The sequence below is a fragment of the Dreissena polymorpha genome, chromosome 16 (genome assembly GCF_020536995.1).
Source record: "Dreissena polymorpha isolate Duluth1 chromosome 16, UMN_Dpol_1.0, whole genome shotgun sequence".
Lineage (NCBI taxonomy): Eukaryota > Metazoa > Mollusca > Bivalvia > Myida > Dreissenidae > Dreissena > Dreissena polymorpha.
Window position 1 is genome coordinate 15,743,530 of NC_068370.1, and position 17,503 is coordinate 15,761,032.

The window sequence follows — 17,503 nt, forward strand, 5'->3', positions numbered from 1 at the left end:
AATTCAGCTGTACGAGTCATTAATTGTAGATGACAATCTGGGCTTCCAAAGAATAATAATTGCTAAAACTAGGGATGTCAGAAAATTTAAGGTTTTTGGAAACTTATGAGTAATTACGGTACTTATAACGAAAACCCATAACCACGACTCACCACAAAAGGCATGTCTAAACCTGTCCCCAGCTGTATAACTGAATTATTTTCTTAGGTCTACCATGGAAATGTTTTTAAAAATTGAGGACCAACAAGTTTTACAAAAGTAAACACACAACAAATTCCCTAAAACTGAGGTTTCCACTTTTTGAGGATGTTTTATAAAAATCAAATAACAAACTCCAACAAAATGAGGACTATACATTTTGATGACTTGCACACATGCTTCCCAGAATTCACGTCACAACAAACTTCAATATATACTAAGGACTTCAATATTTCATGGATATCACACATATGTGTTTCGTTATCAAACACACAGTCAACAATCCCTACAGCAGGAGGACTAGAAATATAACAAATGATTACATATTTCGAATCACAACAAACTCCTAAACAATGAGGACTAAACCTTTTGAAAATCTATTCAATACTTCCAGTTCTACTCCATGCAGGAAGCGGGAAAGACTGATGGATTGATGGACGGACTGACGATTCTATATGCCTCCCTTTGGGTTCATAAAATCAACAGCAAGGAAATTGATACTAGAAAATGGAGCTGAATTGTTCCAAGGACACAAATAACAACAACTACAAAACACATTTGTTAACTGAATTTATGAACACTACTAGAAAAAAGCATTTTCTCACCAAATCGATTCTTGACTAACACTGGGCAGTCTGTCTCTAAGGGCTCTGCTATTCCGTATATGTTCTCAGCCATGACCCTGAACTTGAACTTGACTCCAGTCTTCAGTCCAGTGACTATTCTGGACTTGCACATCGGTATGCCAGGCACCTTTTCCCAGAAGTCTGAGCCCTCCTGGCATTTCTCTACTGTGTAACCTAAATCAAGAGTGCATTCCATAATCTGTTTACATGGCAACATCCAAAACTGGAATATTGTTTCCAATTGATTGAAATAGGGAAAGGTAACTTAAAAGATATATTGTTGTGTCAAACACTAACACAAATATATTTTCTGTCATTAAATAAGTTCAGTTTATGCATTGAAAATGATTTCTTTACAAAACAAGAATATCAGTGAAACAGATGGATGCTCCCCGTTGATGCGCTTTGTCAATCTATGTGTTAATATCCACCTAACAAAATCTATGTTTAGCCTCGGTGACCTTGACCCCAGTGACCTCAAACCTCATCAAAAGGTAGTGGTCCATGCAAGGTACCTACATGCCAAATATGTAAGAGATCAGTAAAATATTGAAGGCGCTATGAGAAACTGTAACTAAAGTGTGACGGAAAAATCTATTACTAGCCTCGATGACCTTGACCTTGACAACAGTGACCTCAAACCTCATCAAAAGGTAGAGGTTCATGCAAGGTACCTACATGCAAAATATGTAAGAGATCAGTAAAATATTGAAGGAGCAATGAGACACTGTAACAAAAGTGTGACGGAAAAATCTATTATTAGCCTTTGTGACCTTGACCACAGTGACCTCAAACCTCATCTAAAGGTAGAGATTTCATGCAAGGTACCTACATGCCAAATATGTAAGAGATCAGTAAAATATCGAAGTCGCAATGACAAACTGTAACAAAAGTGTGACGGAAGGAAGGAAGGAAGGAAGGAAGGAAGGTAGGAAGGAAGGAAAGAAGGAAAGAAGGAAGGAAGGACAAACTGGCAGCTATATGCTCCCCGAAAATTTCCCGGGTGAATAATATGCCCAAGAACAAAAATTTCATTTTCAATAGTTGTATTCATGGTAAACGAGCCTAAATCAGAGAATATAAATTGTAATTAATAGGACTTACCGATAATTGGTAAGTTTCTTTTTTCCTGAGGTGGTTTCCATGCCAATCAGCAGGAGTCCGCAAACACATCACTGACCTCCAGAGGACCTTCGGGGGGTCCACACTTGTCTGCAAAACAATTAGACTACTTGTAAATTTTATGAAGAGACTATTTGTTACAAAACAGAACACTGGCACGGAAATTATGGTAACAAACAAAACATTTTATGCATATAACCCTTTCCCGCTAGAAGCAAAGTGAAAATGGCTATGTGCAAACAGCATAAAACTGAACTGGTAAATGTTTTTTTTGTTACTGACAAATTGCAAAATTTAACATACCAATAATGATGAACGGAATATCTGCAAAATCTCTGCCATGATCGTTTTCAACAATCACAAGGTAGTTTCCAGTGTCCCCATGATGTGCTTTTAGGAGCTCTAGTGTAGTACAGTCAATAGTGTTGGAGGTGCGAGCCTACAATATGTCAACCAAAATAGACTTGACTAATAATAAAATATGTTGCAGCTGATGGAGGTTAAGGTAGGTTTGCAAATTGTTTATATTTGATGGTTAGTTTAAAACTAGAGCCCAGACATGGGGAATGCCTGTCCGTAGGACATTGCCGACAAACATTTCAAAAGGCCGAAGGTGAATGCAAGATCGTTAGCCTTACTGTCCAATAATGTTTGATACCAAAGATTGCAACTCCATTGCGGTGTTCAAAACAACATTATATCGTGATTAATGGTTCCTGATATTTCCGGAAATGAAAAGATAATTCTCGTCATATATCTTAACAACCGACATTAGAACACTGCAGCATCAAAACATTCTGGTAATGATTCCCAAAATAAATGGAGCTTCTTGAGTTGTCGGGAATGCAGAAAAGCCCGCCACATGGTCGTATATGATTTTACATGGCGTTGCACAAAAAATGTGCTTCCAAGATGGCAGACAATAAAAGCAAATTACGAGGCTCAGAAAATTATAATTGACGATAAAATTAATGACAGACATGATATAATTAGTATTTATTAATGTAAAGTGCGTGTCATTCAACGATGGAGGAAACGTTTTGCATACACAAAATATATTTTAATTAGAAATAATCAGTAGTATTTATAATCTGTTTAGGTGAGTACATGTACAATTACTTTTGTTTCACTCGGAAATGGCGAAACAAATTGAATATTATTCAAAACACTAAACTGGTCCCAAAGATTTAAATATCAATACATAATTACCCTTGGGATGGGTTTTCCTTTTTTGGTCCAGATGACAGTGGGAGTAGGAGAACCGGTAATGCCCAGTTTCATCGTAAGTGGCTCCCCAGCACATACACAAACTTCAGACGCTCAAGAAAGAGATGTGTTGGTCAGGTGAACCTTTGGGGACTCTGTAAAAACAGCAAAAGGAAAATTAAATAGGTAGCTGTTTTCAAATTTTGCTCTTTGTCAAGTTTAAGCTTCTCTAGCTAGTATAGTTGTAGGTGCAAATCAAAATATTTGTCTACACAAATATATTAAAACAAGAAAATTTCTCTTTATCTGGGTATTAGTCCACAAGTGTCGTGTTAAATGAGACAATTATGTTAAATGCGAACTTTGCTTCTTGGCATTATCATTATTTTAAATCCATTTTACATCCCCCAATTTTTGTTTTATAGTGTATTTACAAATGAGTTTGAAAAGCTTATCTGCAGGCTCAACGTATTTTTTAATGTATTCATTTACAAATGGTTATCATTACCTTGGCTTGATTTCACATATTAATGGCTTTCAACCACCTCCTAAAACAAGTTTTTTTTAATAACAAATAAAATGTTCAACATATTATTTAAGTCATGAAAACTCTTTAAAATATAACAAATTAACAAACTTCACTTTCAATATTTTTTTCAACACAATTTTTATAACAAAAATACATTCTTTATAAGTACTTTTGTTTTATAATGGTATAACATACTTTGTCTAAAGCCTTAAAAAAATTCTAAACTGTGAAGACTTTCCTTTTTGATGACTGACAAATTTGTTTTATATAATTCAACTCACAACAAACTCCAACAATATGAGGACTTTACCTTTTGATATGTTTTTATGTTTACACTTAAGTTTTTTCATAATTCAACATACAACAAACTCCAACAATATGAGGACTTTCCCTTTTGATGACTTTTGATGACAAAAGTTCACAATATAATTAAAATACATTTGAACTTGTTCGACATTGCAAACATGTTTAAACTCACAAACAAGAAACATGGCAGGCATCCACACATGTTTCCAGAGCCACTCACCCTGCAGGGTAAGAATGCCTCAAAACCATATTTCCCCGCAGTTTAATCTCCTCGCCCTGCATTGTTTTTAAATTGAAAAAACACAACTTCTGAAAATAAGCAACCACGTCCAAAATAAAAACATCTTGATTTGCCATTCCTCAATCAATCAAACTTATATGGTGTTGAATCCGGTTTACCATGAAAATGATTTCAACTATTTAGGATTAACAAGTTTTAAAAGGTTTACACACAAAAAACTCCTTAAAACGGAGGTTTCCAGTTATTGAGAACTAAGGCAAATGTTGTATGGAAATTATTAATAAACTCACAAACCCCTACATAATGAGGACTATACATTGTTGTATTGAAATTCTTAATCAACTCACAAACTCCTACATAATGAGGACTATATATTTTGGTATGGAAATTCTTCATTACCTCACAAAGTCCTACATTATGAGGACTTTAAATTTTGATGACTAGCCCACATGTTTCTCTGAATTCATGTCACAACAAACTCCAATATTTACTAAAGACTTCACTTTTCCATGGATATCACATACTATATGAGGTCATCGTGGTGTAATTGATGTCTGCTGGGAGGTCACGTGTTCGATACCCACTGTGGGAAAGTTCTTTAGATCTCCAATAAAGACACAAGTACTGATTCTATGTCTTGGAAATGGACTCGAGAGCATTTCAATAACTCTGAGGCTTTTGATGCTAGCAAGCTAATATAAATAGATTTAACAAGAGCTGTCTCCATCGGAGGACATATGCCCCGAAAAAAACGCTTTTTCGAAACCTAAACACAGATTTCGAAACCTAAACGCGAACCCTAAGTTCAAGTCAAAGGGGTCAAAATTTGTGTGCGTATGGAAAGGCCTTGTCTATATACCCATGCATACCAAATATGAAGGTTACATCTGAAGCGCCATAGAAGATATGAGCATTTTTTAAACCTAAACGCAAAAGTGCGACGGACAGACAGATGGACGGACAGTGCGACTGCTATATACCACCCTACCGGGGGAATATAAAAAGAGTTCAATTTTGATATAGGACAATAATAATCCAACATGCACAACTTCATAACGTAAGGACAAAAACTCAATTTTCAGATGATTCAAGGACCGTAACTCAGGAGTGTCCTAGTCGATTTGGTTGATTATCATACTTGACCTAGATTTTATGACCTTACACATTTTCATGAAGTGTGGCGGAGATCCTATGAAATTTGCTTGAGTTATTGAGCGGAAACATGAAAAACCGCAATTTTTTGATGATTCAAGGGCCGTAACTCAAGATTGTCTGGTTCAATATGGAAAATTATCGAACTTGGCCTAGATCTTATTGCCTTACACATTTTTATGAAGTGTGGTAAAGATCCTATGACAATTGCTCGAGTTATTGAATTGAAACGAGAAAAAACGCAATTTTTCAATGATTCAAAGGCCGTAACTCAGGAGTGTCTTGGTCGATTTGGCCGAATATCGAACTTGACCTTGATGTTTTTGCCTTACACATTTTTATGAAGAGTGGCAAAGATCCTTTGGTATTTGCTAGAGTTATTGAGCGGAAACCAGATAAAACCCAATTTTACGATGATTCAAGGGCTGTAACTCAGCAGTGTCAGGGTGTCAGGGTGAATTTGACCGAGAATCGAACTTGAAATAGATGTTATTGCCTTACACATTTTCATAAAGTTTGGTGAAGATCTGATGACAATTGCTAAAGTTATTGAGCAGAAACAAGAAAAACCCAATTTTATGATGATTCAAGGGCCGTAACTCAAGAGTGTCTAGGTCAATTTGGCAGATTATCGAACTTGACCCAGATGTTATTGCCTTACACAATTTCATGAAGTTTGGTGAAGATCTGATGACAATTGCTTGACTTATTGAGCGGAAACTAAACCGGACGGACTAACGGACTGACTAACTGACTGACAAACTAACGGACGGTGCGATTTTAATATGCCCCCAGAACCTATGTTATGGGGGCATAAAAACTATTTGTTTTGTTATTAAACACACAAGTCAGCAACCCCTACAACATGAGGGCTAGAAATATACACAATTTTACATAATTGGACTATCAACAATCTCCTACATACTGAGGACTACACCTTTTGAAAATCCCTTCAATATTTTCAGTTATACTCCACGCATGAAGAGAGCAAGACTGATGGATGGATGGAAGGACAGACTGACTGACAATGCAGTTACTATATGCCTCCCTTTTGGGTCATGAGAAATACAGAAAGCAAATGGATACTAGAATATGGAGCTGAATTGTTCCAAGGACACAAATAACAACAACTACACAAGACATTTGTTAACGGAATTTGTGAACACTGACTAGAAAAAAAAGCATTATCTCACCAAATCTATTCTTGACTAACACTGGGAAATCTGTCTCTAAGGGCTCTCCTATTCCGTATATGTTCTCAGCCATGACCCTGAACTTGAACTTGACTCCAGTCTTCAGTCCAGTGACTATTATGGACTTGCACATCGGCATGCCAGGCACCTTTTCCCAGAAGTACAAGCCCTCCTGGAATTTTTCTACTGTGTAACCTAAATCAAGAGTACATTCCATAATCGGTTTACGTGGCAACATCTAAAACTTGAATATTGTTTTCAATTGAATGAAATAGGTAACTTAAGAGATATATTGTTGTGTCAAACACTAACACAAATATATTTTCTGTCATTAAATAAGTTCAGTTTAAATCATTGAAAATGATTTCTAAACAAAATATGCCCAAGAACAACAATTTCATTTTCAATAGTTGTATTCATGGTAAACAAGCCTTAATCAAAGAATAAAAATTGTAATTAATAAGACTCAACGATTATTGGTTAGTTTCCTTTGTCCTGAGGTGGTTTCCAAGCCAATTGGCAGGAGTCCGCAAACGCATCACTGACCTCCAAAGGACCGTCCGGGGGTCCAGGCTTGTCTGCAAAACAATTTGACTATTTGTTAATTTTATGAAGAGGCTATTAGTAACAACACAGAACACTAGCACAGCAATTATGGTTACAACAAGAGATGTGTTCGTCAGAAACACAATGCCCCATATTGCACCGCTTTGAAATATTTTTATTTATTGACCTTTGACCTTGAAGAATGACCTTGACCTTGAACTTCCACCACTCAAAATGTGCAGCTCCATGAGAACAACGCTTTGAATTTTTTTTTTGACATTTTACCTTGAAGGATAACCTTGACCTTGAACTTTTACCACTCAAAATGTGCAGCTTCATGAGATACACATGCATGCCAAATATCAAGTTGCTATCTTCAATATTAAAAAAGTTATGGCCATTGTTAAAGTTTTCGGACAGACAGACGCCATATATTTGACATTTGACCTTAAAGGATGACCTTCACCTTGACCTTTCACCACTCAAAATGTTCAGCTCCATGAGATACACATGCATTCCAGGGTTTTTTTTTCCACTTTTTGGGAAGATAGCCCATGGCTTTGGAATTGGGAATTTTATCGGCATTTTCATGAAATTGGGAAAATAAATTCATTAGCCATTTTTTTTTTCCACACGAAAAGTCCACTGATTAGGGAAATACTAAGTTATACATAACTCTTTATAATCATTCAAATGAAAAGAACAAAATCATATAATACTTTGTTAGATGTAATTGAATTAAAATTGAGATAATAAACGCATAAGACACTTCTTTCTAAAAAAAAAAAAAAAAAAAAAAATTTTTTTTTTTAAATTGGGAATTTTTTGCCACATTTTGGGAAAAAAGTATACTTTTTGGGATTGGGAACATAGCCGAATTTCGGCTATAAAATCGGGCCAAAAAAAACCCTGCATTCAATTATCAAGTTGCAATCTTCAATAGTGAAAAAGTTATAGCCAATGTTAAAGTTTTTGGACGGACAGACAGGCGCCATATATTAGACATTTGACCTTGAAGGATGACCTTGACCGTGAACTTCCACCACTCAAAATGTGCAGCTTCATGAGATACACTTGTATGCCAAATATCAAGTTTCTATCTTTAATAATGCAAAAGTTATGGCAAACGTTAAAAGTTATTTTTCGGACGGACGGACAGACTCACATACACACATACTGACATACACACATACACACATACTGACATACACACATACTGACATACACACATACTGACTGATGGACAGTAAGTTCGACTGCTATATGCCACCCTACCTGGGGCATTACAAGACATATTATGCAAATAAATAATATATCTTTGATAGAGAAATTATTAGCAGTTTGTTAATTTTTTATCAACTCAGATATTTATTGTTGCTTTTGACAATTGCCAGTGTAGAAACTTGAACTTGCTATTGAGACATTGCAAAATTTAACATACCAATAACTAAGACCGGAATATCTGCAGAATCTCTGCCATGTTCGTTTTCAACAGTCACAAGGTAGTTTCCAGTGTCACCATGATCTGCTTTTGGGAGCTCTAGTGTAGTATAGTAATGAGGTGCGAGCCTACAATATAAGTCAACCAAAATACATTTGACTAACAATAACATGTGTTGGAGCTAATGGAAGTAAAGATAGGTTTGCAAATTGTTAATATTTGATGGTTAGTTGAGAACTAGAGCCTAGACATGGTAAATGCCCGTCTGGCCGTTGGAAATTGCCGACAAATATTTCAAAAAGCCAAAAGTGAAATGCATGAGCGCCAGACTTACTGTCCAATATTTTTTGCTTCCTAAGATTGCAACCCCTTTGCAGTTTTCAAAACAACATTATTTCTTGATTAATGGTTCCTGATATTTCCGGAAATAAAAAGGTAATTCTTGTCAAATAATGTATCATTATCAACCGACATAAGAACACTGAAGAAAATATAAAAAATCCGAGAATGATTCCAACGTCAATGGAGCTTCTCGAGTTGTCGCGAACTTTGGCGGTTGTATACGATTTTACATGGCGCTGCACAAAAAAATGTGCTTCTAAGATGGCAGACAATAAAAAGAAATAACGAAGCTTAGCAGAAATGACAAGTAACCATAGCATTAACAACGGGCATCATATAATTAATATTTATTTTATGTGAAGTGCATGTCATACATGTACAACGATGAAGGATACGTTTTACTTACAAAAAACACATTTTAATTAGAAAGTCAGTGGATTAAGTATTATTTATAAACCGTTTAGGTAAGTACATGTACAATTACCTTTGTTTCACTCTGAAATGGTTAAACATATTGAATGGGTTACTGGTTTAATATAATTGAAAACACTAAACTGGTCCCAAAGATTTAAATACTAATAGATAATTACCCTTGGAATGGGTTTTCCTTCTTTAGCCCAGATGACAATGGGAGTTGGAGAACCGGTAATGCCCAGTTTCATTGTAAGTGGCTTCCTAGCACGTACACGAACTTCAGACACTCCGAAAAGAGTTGTGGTGGTCAGGTGAACCTTTGGACGCTCTGTAAAACAGCAAAAGGTAAATTAAATAGGTAGCTGTTTTCAGAGTTAAAACATGCAAATTTCTCTATATCAGGGTATTTGTCCAAAATTGTCATGTTAAATGAGATAATATATGTTAAATGCAGTCTTCACGGTAATATATTTCAACCACTAGCCCGGCATATGATGCTTTATTAGAAACAGACAAAAAATCCAATAGCCCAACTATATAAATTATTAATTTCTAGTAGCCCGATTAACATTTACCCAGTCCCGGGCTGTCAGGCTTATAGTTAGCGTGAAGACTGGTTAAATGTGAACTTTGCTTCTTAGCATTATCAATATTTTAAATCCATTTTTCATGCCTAAATTTTTGTTTTATAGTGCATTTTCAAATGAGTTGGAAAAAGCTTATCTGCAGGCTCAGAGTATTTTTAAATTTATTTATTTACAAATGGTAATCATTACCTTGGTTTGATTTCAAACATTTATTGCTTTCAACCAACTCCTACATTGAGGATTTTTTCCAATGACATAGAAAATATTTATCATATTATTCAAGTCACAAATACTCTGACAATTAAACAAATTAAGGAATATCACTTTCAGGATACTTTTAATATAATTAAAAAAAACACTATAGTATAGGAGGACTTTTGTTTCACAATTGTTTTACATACTAGAACTCACCAACAATCATGAACTGTGAGGACTGTCCCTTTTGATTTCTTACACATTTTGTTTTACATTAGTCAATACACAACAAACTCCAACAATATGAGGACTTTACCATTTGATAACTTAACATGTTTTTTCATAATTCAACATACAACAAACTCAATCAATATGAGCACTGTCCCTTTTGATTACTTACACGCTTTTTTAACATTATTCAACACACAACAATCTCAAGCAATATGAGGACTTTAACTTTTGATAACGTTCACATTAGTTTTTTCATAATTCAACATACATCAAACTCCAACAATATGAGGACTTTCATTTTGGATGACTTACACACTTGTTTTACATAATATTATATACAACAATCTCAAACAATATGAGGACTTTCCCTTTAACACAACAAACTCCAACAATATGAGGACTTTCCTTTCTGATAACTTACACTCTTGTTTAACAGAAATCAATGTACAACACACTAATTTTAGATTTTAATTAAAAACAAAATCAATCACAACCTTAGGGCTGGAACACAAAATATGTACAAACTTTCACAATATAATTATAAAACATTTGAACTTGTTCGACATTGCAAACATATGTTTCAACTCACAAAAAAATAAACATGGTAGGCATCTACACATTATTCCAGCATTGATTTTTTTTGCCCAAAATTACAGCCGATAGTCGGCTGCTTCCCAATTGCAAAAAATGACGTCTTTTCCCAAAAATTGATTAAAATTTCCCCAAAAAAGACAAAATTTTCCTCATAAAGCCAATAAGATTAAAATGTAATTTATCAATAATTTTCGAACGAGTGCCGATCGAGCTTGTCGAGTCGTCGCCGAACGACAACTAACTTACGTATTGTTCGCGAATTTAGCCGAATACAATTTTACGTTACTATCCACATCTCTCTCACTATTGCGGAGGATACCGACGAGAGTTGATGTATCCCGATTGTAAACGCCTGTTATTTTACACACGTTCAAGATGGCGGCAAGCAGAGGAGAAATTTGCGATGAGCGGCGAAAATGATTTGACATTCAAATTAAAAACGGATATCATATGGTTATTACGGAATAATTTAATGCGTGTGTCCATTAACGCAAAATACAACGTTTGAGATAAAAACAACAAATATTTATTAGAAATCTTCACAGTGAATGTGCATCACGGAAATCAGTGTTGGGAAATTGGCATAAGTCTACCTAAAGATGAGTATCGTTCGAAAATGGAAAGAGACAAACATGATATAATTTATATGTTAGTAATTCTGTGTATAATCAGATTCATATGCATATTCTGCTTTATTATGTTTGTCACGCTTTACAGTTTACCGAAATAGCATTTAACGGAGGATGTCAAGTGCAAGATGTTGAAAGGTAAAGAAATGAAATAAATTAGTTTAACTCCATTTAATACATCATTGACATAGCAATACCACTAAAGCGTTTTTTTTTAAATATTTGTTCATGTTTTCACCATATGATATTTAATTAAAAAAATACTGAATTAAATTCTTACTGTTAAAGAGGTTATGATTAAATGGTATAATCAAGAATCTATATAGATTATTGCAAGTTCAATATGCATGTGGAAGGATATTAACTTAACATCGACTTCATTGCAAGAACACATTAAATTAGCACTTTATAATATAAAAATGCTGTCAAACATACTTCAATAATTTTAATTCTGTTCTTATAATCATATTTACAATTTTTCCCAATTTCATGGTTTATCGCGCTATTTTTCCCAATTTCATGGTTTATCGCGCTAATTTTCCCAATCTAAATGGCACAGGCTGTAACAAAAATAAATAAACAAGAGCACCGCCTTGCGGGTGCAGACCGCTCATCTATTTTCTTTTTAAAGGTGAAGGGACTCGCATTTTCAATCACAAAGAAGGGAGGAGTGGAGTGAAGAGGGGTGTATAGTGTGGGGTTGTGGACATTTATTACATTATCTTCCAAAAAAGCGAAAAAAAAAAAAAAAAAAAAAAATCGGGGGGGGGGGGGGGGGGGGGGGGGGGGTTTGGGTGCGATGGTTGGGCGGTATTTCAAACATAACCGTTTTAAAAAAAAATGGGGGGGGGTATAGTGTGAGGGTGTGGTGATAATTTGTGAGATGATCTTAAAAAAAAAAAAAAAAAAAAAAATCAAAAAAAAAAAAAAAAAATCAAAAAAAAAAATTGGGGGGGGTGGGGGTGGGGGTATAGTGTGAGGGTGTGGTGGTCATTTGTGAGATGATCTTAAAAAAAAAAAAAAAAAAATAGGGGGGGGGGGGAGGGGGGAGGGGGGGAGGGGGGGGTGAGGGCACGGGGGATGGTTTGGGTGAAGTCTATTGTGGTATGTCAGGTAAGAGTAGTTTCATCAAAGTATCAATCAAATCTAATCATAAATAAAGAAGTTATGGCAATTTTAGCAAAATTTAATAATTTGACCTTGAGAGTCAAGGTCATTCAAAGTCAAAGTAAAATTCAAGTTGCCAGGTACAGTAACCTCATGATAGCATGTAAGTATTTGAAGTTTGAAAGCAATAGCCTTGATACTTCGAGTGGATCGAAACACAAAATTTAACCATATATTAAAAGTTACTAAGTCAAAAAAGGGCCATAATTCCGTAACAATGACAACCAGAGTTATGCAACTTGTCCTTTTACTGTACCCTTATGATAGTTTGTGAGTGTTCCAAGTATGAAAGCAATATCTATGATACTTTAGGGGTAAAGTGGACCAAAACATAAATCTTAACCAAATTTTCAATTTTCTAAGTATAAAGGGCCCATAATTCCGTCCAAATGCCAGTCAGAGTTACATAACTTTGCCTGCACCGTCCCCTTATGATAGTTCATAAATCTTGCAAGTATGAAAGCAATAGCTTTGATACTGTAGGAATAAAGTGGACCTAAACACAAAACTTAATCAAATTTTCAATTTTCTAAGTATAAAAAGGGCACATAATTCTGTCAAAATGCCAGTCAGAGTTACATTACTTTGCCTGCACAGTCCCCTTATGATAGTTAGTAAGTGTTGCAAGTATGAAAGCAATAGCTTTGATGCTTAAGGAATAAAATGAACCTAAACACAAAACTTAACCAAAATTGTCAATTTTCTAAGTATAAAAAGGGCACATAATTCTGTCAAAATGCATGCCAGAGTTATCTAACTTTGCCTGCCCAGTCCCCTCATGATAGTAAGTAAGTGTACCAAGTTTGAATGCAATAGCATTGATACTTACTGAGAAAAGTGGAACTAAACGCAAAACTTAACCAAAATTTTCAATTTTTTAAGTATAAAAAGGGCACATAATTCTGTCATAATGCACGTTAGAGTTATCTAACTTTGCCTGCCCAGTCCCCTCATGATAGTAAGTAAGTGTACCAAGTTTGAATGCAATAGCATTGATACTTTCTGAGAAAAGTGGACCTAAACGCAAAACTTAACCGGACGCCGACGCCAACGCCAACGCCGACGCCAAGGTGATGACAATAGCTCATATTTTTTTTTCAAAAAATAGATGAGCTAAAAATCACTGTTCCAGATCCACTCACCCTGCGTGGCAAGAAGGCCCAAAATCTAATCGCCCTGCAGTTTAATCTCCTTGCCCTGCATTGCTTTGAACCCGAAAAAAAAACGAACTTCTGAAAACAAGCAACCAGGCCCAAGATGAAAACATCTTGGTTTGTCTTTCTACGGTCAATTAAACTCATATGGTGTTGAAACCGGTTTACAATGGACATGATTTTAACAATTGAGGATTAACAAGTTTTTGAAAAGTTTACACACACAAAAACTCCTTAAAACAGAGGTTTCCACTTTTTGAGAACGAATGCAAATGTTGTATGGAAATTATTAATAAGCTCACAAGGTCCTACATAATGAGGACTATACATTTTGATGACTAGCCCACGTGTTTCTCAGAATTCATGTAACAACAAACTCCAATTTATACTAAAAACTTCACTTTTCCATGGATATCACATATATGAGGTGTAATGGATGCCTGTCCGCCGAGAGGTCACGCGTTCAATACCCACAGTGGAAGCGTTTTTTAAATCTCCCATAAAGACACCAAGTAGTGGTTCTAGTCCAGGAAACGGACTCAGCATTTGGGAAACGGCATTTTAAGGAGTCTGAGGCTTTCAATGCAAGCAAGCTAAAATAAATAGGTTTGAAACTGTCTGTTATGACCTAAAGATTTTTGCAAATTTATTTTTAAAACTTGAGATATTTGCAAAAATAAAGTTGTTAACTGTGTGTTTATATTATGTCTACCCCATATGTAATCCCCTTAAAACCCCGTTGATCCTGCACCCGGTTATACTAGTACCATCAACTTAAGAGTCTAAAATAAGTTTCAGCTTGAGTGGCTCATCAGCATGTACACAAACTTAGGATGCTTCAAATAGAATTGAACATTAGGGGTTCTGCAAAAAACAGCAAATAGTACATTTTAAAGGTAGTTGTTTTCAGGGTCTGCTCTTTGTTTGTGTTTCTCTAACTTTTTTACATGTATAAGTAGTAGGTGCAAGTAAAAATATTATTCTACACAAATATAATTTATTCAAAACAAGCAAACTTCTCTATTTTGTTTGTCCAAAATGTTCATGTTAAATGAATCAAATTATGTTTGATTAAAACTTTGCTTCTTGACATTATTAATATTTTAATTCAATTAATCATGCCTCAATTTTGTTTTAAAGTGTATTTACAAATGAGTTTGACAAGCTTATCTACATGATCCTTGAAAAGCTTATCTGCAGGCTAATTGAAAAGATTTTCTGCAGGCTCAAAGTATTTTTTTAATGTATTCATTTACAAAGGTTTCATCACCTTGGCTTGATTTCACACATTTATTGCTTTCAACCAACTCCTACCATGAGAACTTTTTTCCAATGACAAATAATATGTTTTACATATTATTCAAGTCACAAAAGCTCAGACAATTAAACAAATTATAGAACTTGACAGTCAGGATATTTTTTACTTAATTTTTGTCAAAACAACTATACTATAGGACTTTTGTTTTACAATTGTTTTACATACTATAACCCTACACACCTCAACTGTGAGGATGCCTTTTTGAGGCTTAAAAGGGCCTTTTCACAGATTTTGGCATGTTTTGAAGTTTGTCACTAAATTCTTAATATTGATAAATGTAAACATTTGATCTTAAGTTATCCAGGAAAAATCAAGAATAAAATTTTAAAATGCAAAAAAAGGTAACCCTCCGCAGGGCTCAAACCACTGACCCCTGAGTCTTGGAGTAAAAAGTCTCCCATTTAAACCTCTCGGCAATCCTTTATACAATGTCGGATTCATTTTATACTTTATATAACCATTCCTCGTAGTTTCACAGAATATAACAACAACAACAGAACTCTCCGAACTATTAATTTGTTTCACGTTGCAATGCTTTATAATTTTCAGGTTTTTAAACCATCAAAAGATGCATATAATGACTATTTAAGAGCATGGTAAATGTTCAGAATTACACATGTACTGTTTTCTCACAAATATCATAACCAAAACGAAAATTTGTGAATCTGAAACAACTTTTTTCAATTTTGTCAATTTACCCAAACGTGAACAGGCCCCTTTAATAGGATAAATGTTGAATTCGAAAATTAAATATATTTTTTAAACCTTTCATTTTGGAATTTTTAGGTCACATTTGGGAAAAATTTATCCTTTTTTCTATTTAGAATGTTGCAGAATACCAGCCCCAGTTTGGATGAAAAAACACACTGTTATGTCACGCTATAAATCAATAATTTTAAACTTTATATAATGGCAATAAAAACTGCAAGTATGTCGGAATAAATTCTTGACATGTGGGGTGTTTTGCTATTCCAAATAGTCAAATGCATCTAATAATACCATATAGTATAAAAGTCACATGACTGTTAAATACTGCAAGATTATCATTTTACAAATGAATTCGATCTGGATGAATACAGATCTGATACATTAAGAAACAGAACAGTTATTTAGAGATGTGTTGGGGCAGTATTTTGTTAAAAGTATGCTGTACATGTTAAAATTATCCATCTTCCCAATTACGCTGCCTATTTTAATCAATTCTAAACTTACTTAACCGTGATTGTCATTCGTAACTTAAGAGATGAGGTAACATATAAACATGTTGGGACTGTTGCAAAAGGGAAATGTGTTCGCAGCTGACCAGTATAATGTTTAGATACTTACACAATTAAAATATTGTTTGTTTGCAGTATTGATCTAACAAGAATGTTAAGATAAGGTATGTTTGCTACATTTTCAAGTTACAAAATATCCTACAATGTTAGGACTTTACCTTTTGAGTACTTACACAAGAGGTTTGCATCATTCACTTCAAAACAACTCCTACAATGTGAGGACTACATTTTGGGGAGTAAAACGAATGCTTAACAGATGTCAACTCACTACATCTCTCGCAATACAAGGACTGCATTTTGTTGAATAAAACAGATGTCTTACTGACTTCAACTCATATTAAATTGCTACAATATGAGGGCTACAATCTCTTAACTAACACAATAGCTTTGCAGAAAACAACTTATAACAACTCAGGGCTTTTTTTCCTGACTTTGTGAAGCGGCCCTGGCCCCTCACTTTGTGAAAAAATGAGTCGCGAACTTGTCAAAATTGTGAAAAATTGAGTCGCGAACTTTTCAAAATTGTGAAAAATTGAGTCGCGAAACTTCTTAAAATTGTGAAAAAACGAGTCGCGAACTTCTTTAAATTGTGAAATTCAAAGTTCAATGCATTAGCATAGCTAAAGCATGTTAAACACTTGAATATTATCAAAATTTCCTTAAATAATGCAATAAAGGCATATTTTCCTTCTATGAATACTGTATTTGATACAATAACAACACATATACATATATCTGATTTGCAAAAAATTATTCATGTACCAAATGCAACTAAAATACCTGGTCCCAACAATTCTTTACCACAGGAATAACATTTATAAACATAGAACATTTCAAGGGCACATAACTCAGACATGTTCTGGACTTTACAGCTTTAGAACTCTGTTCTTTTTACTCTTGAAAATGTCAATAATTCTCTCAATATCTGAAGAGGAAAATTCCTTCTTCATGATAATTTTCATGTTCTGTGAGCCTGACCCTTGCCAGTGCATGATGATCTCCCTGGGAGGTTGTCATTTGATCTGAAACATTAGG

General features: G+C 34.7%; 1 long non-coding RNA gene across 2 annotated transcripts in view; it reads right to left on the reverse strand.

Moving 5' to 3' along the window:
* LOC127862361 (uncharacterized) overlaps nt 1–17,503 on the reverse strand; it is a 30,507-nt gene that overhangs the window by 3,680 nt on the left and 9,324 nt on the right. Inside the window, exons 1-8 of one of the 2 annotated variants that reach the window (XR_008040561.1) lie at nt 9,493–10,878; nt 8,561–8,688; nt 7,045–7,151; nt 6,574–6,768; nt 3,156–3,307; nt 2,250–2,385; nt 1,929–2,036; nt 804–998 (exon numbers count right to left, since the gene is read on the reverse strand). This is a non-coding gene — a long non-coding RNA (uncharacterized LOC127862361). Of the gene's footprint in view, nt 1–803; nt 999–1,928; nt 2,037–2,249; nt 2,386–3,155; nt 3,308–6,573; nt 7,152–8,560; nt 8,689–9,492; nt 10,879–17,503 lie in introns of those variants that run through there. The other variant, XR_008040560.1, reaches the window with a different exon arrangement.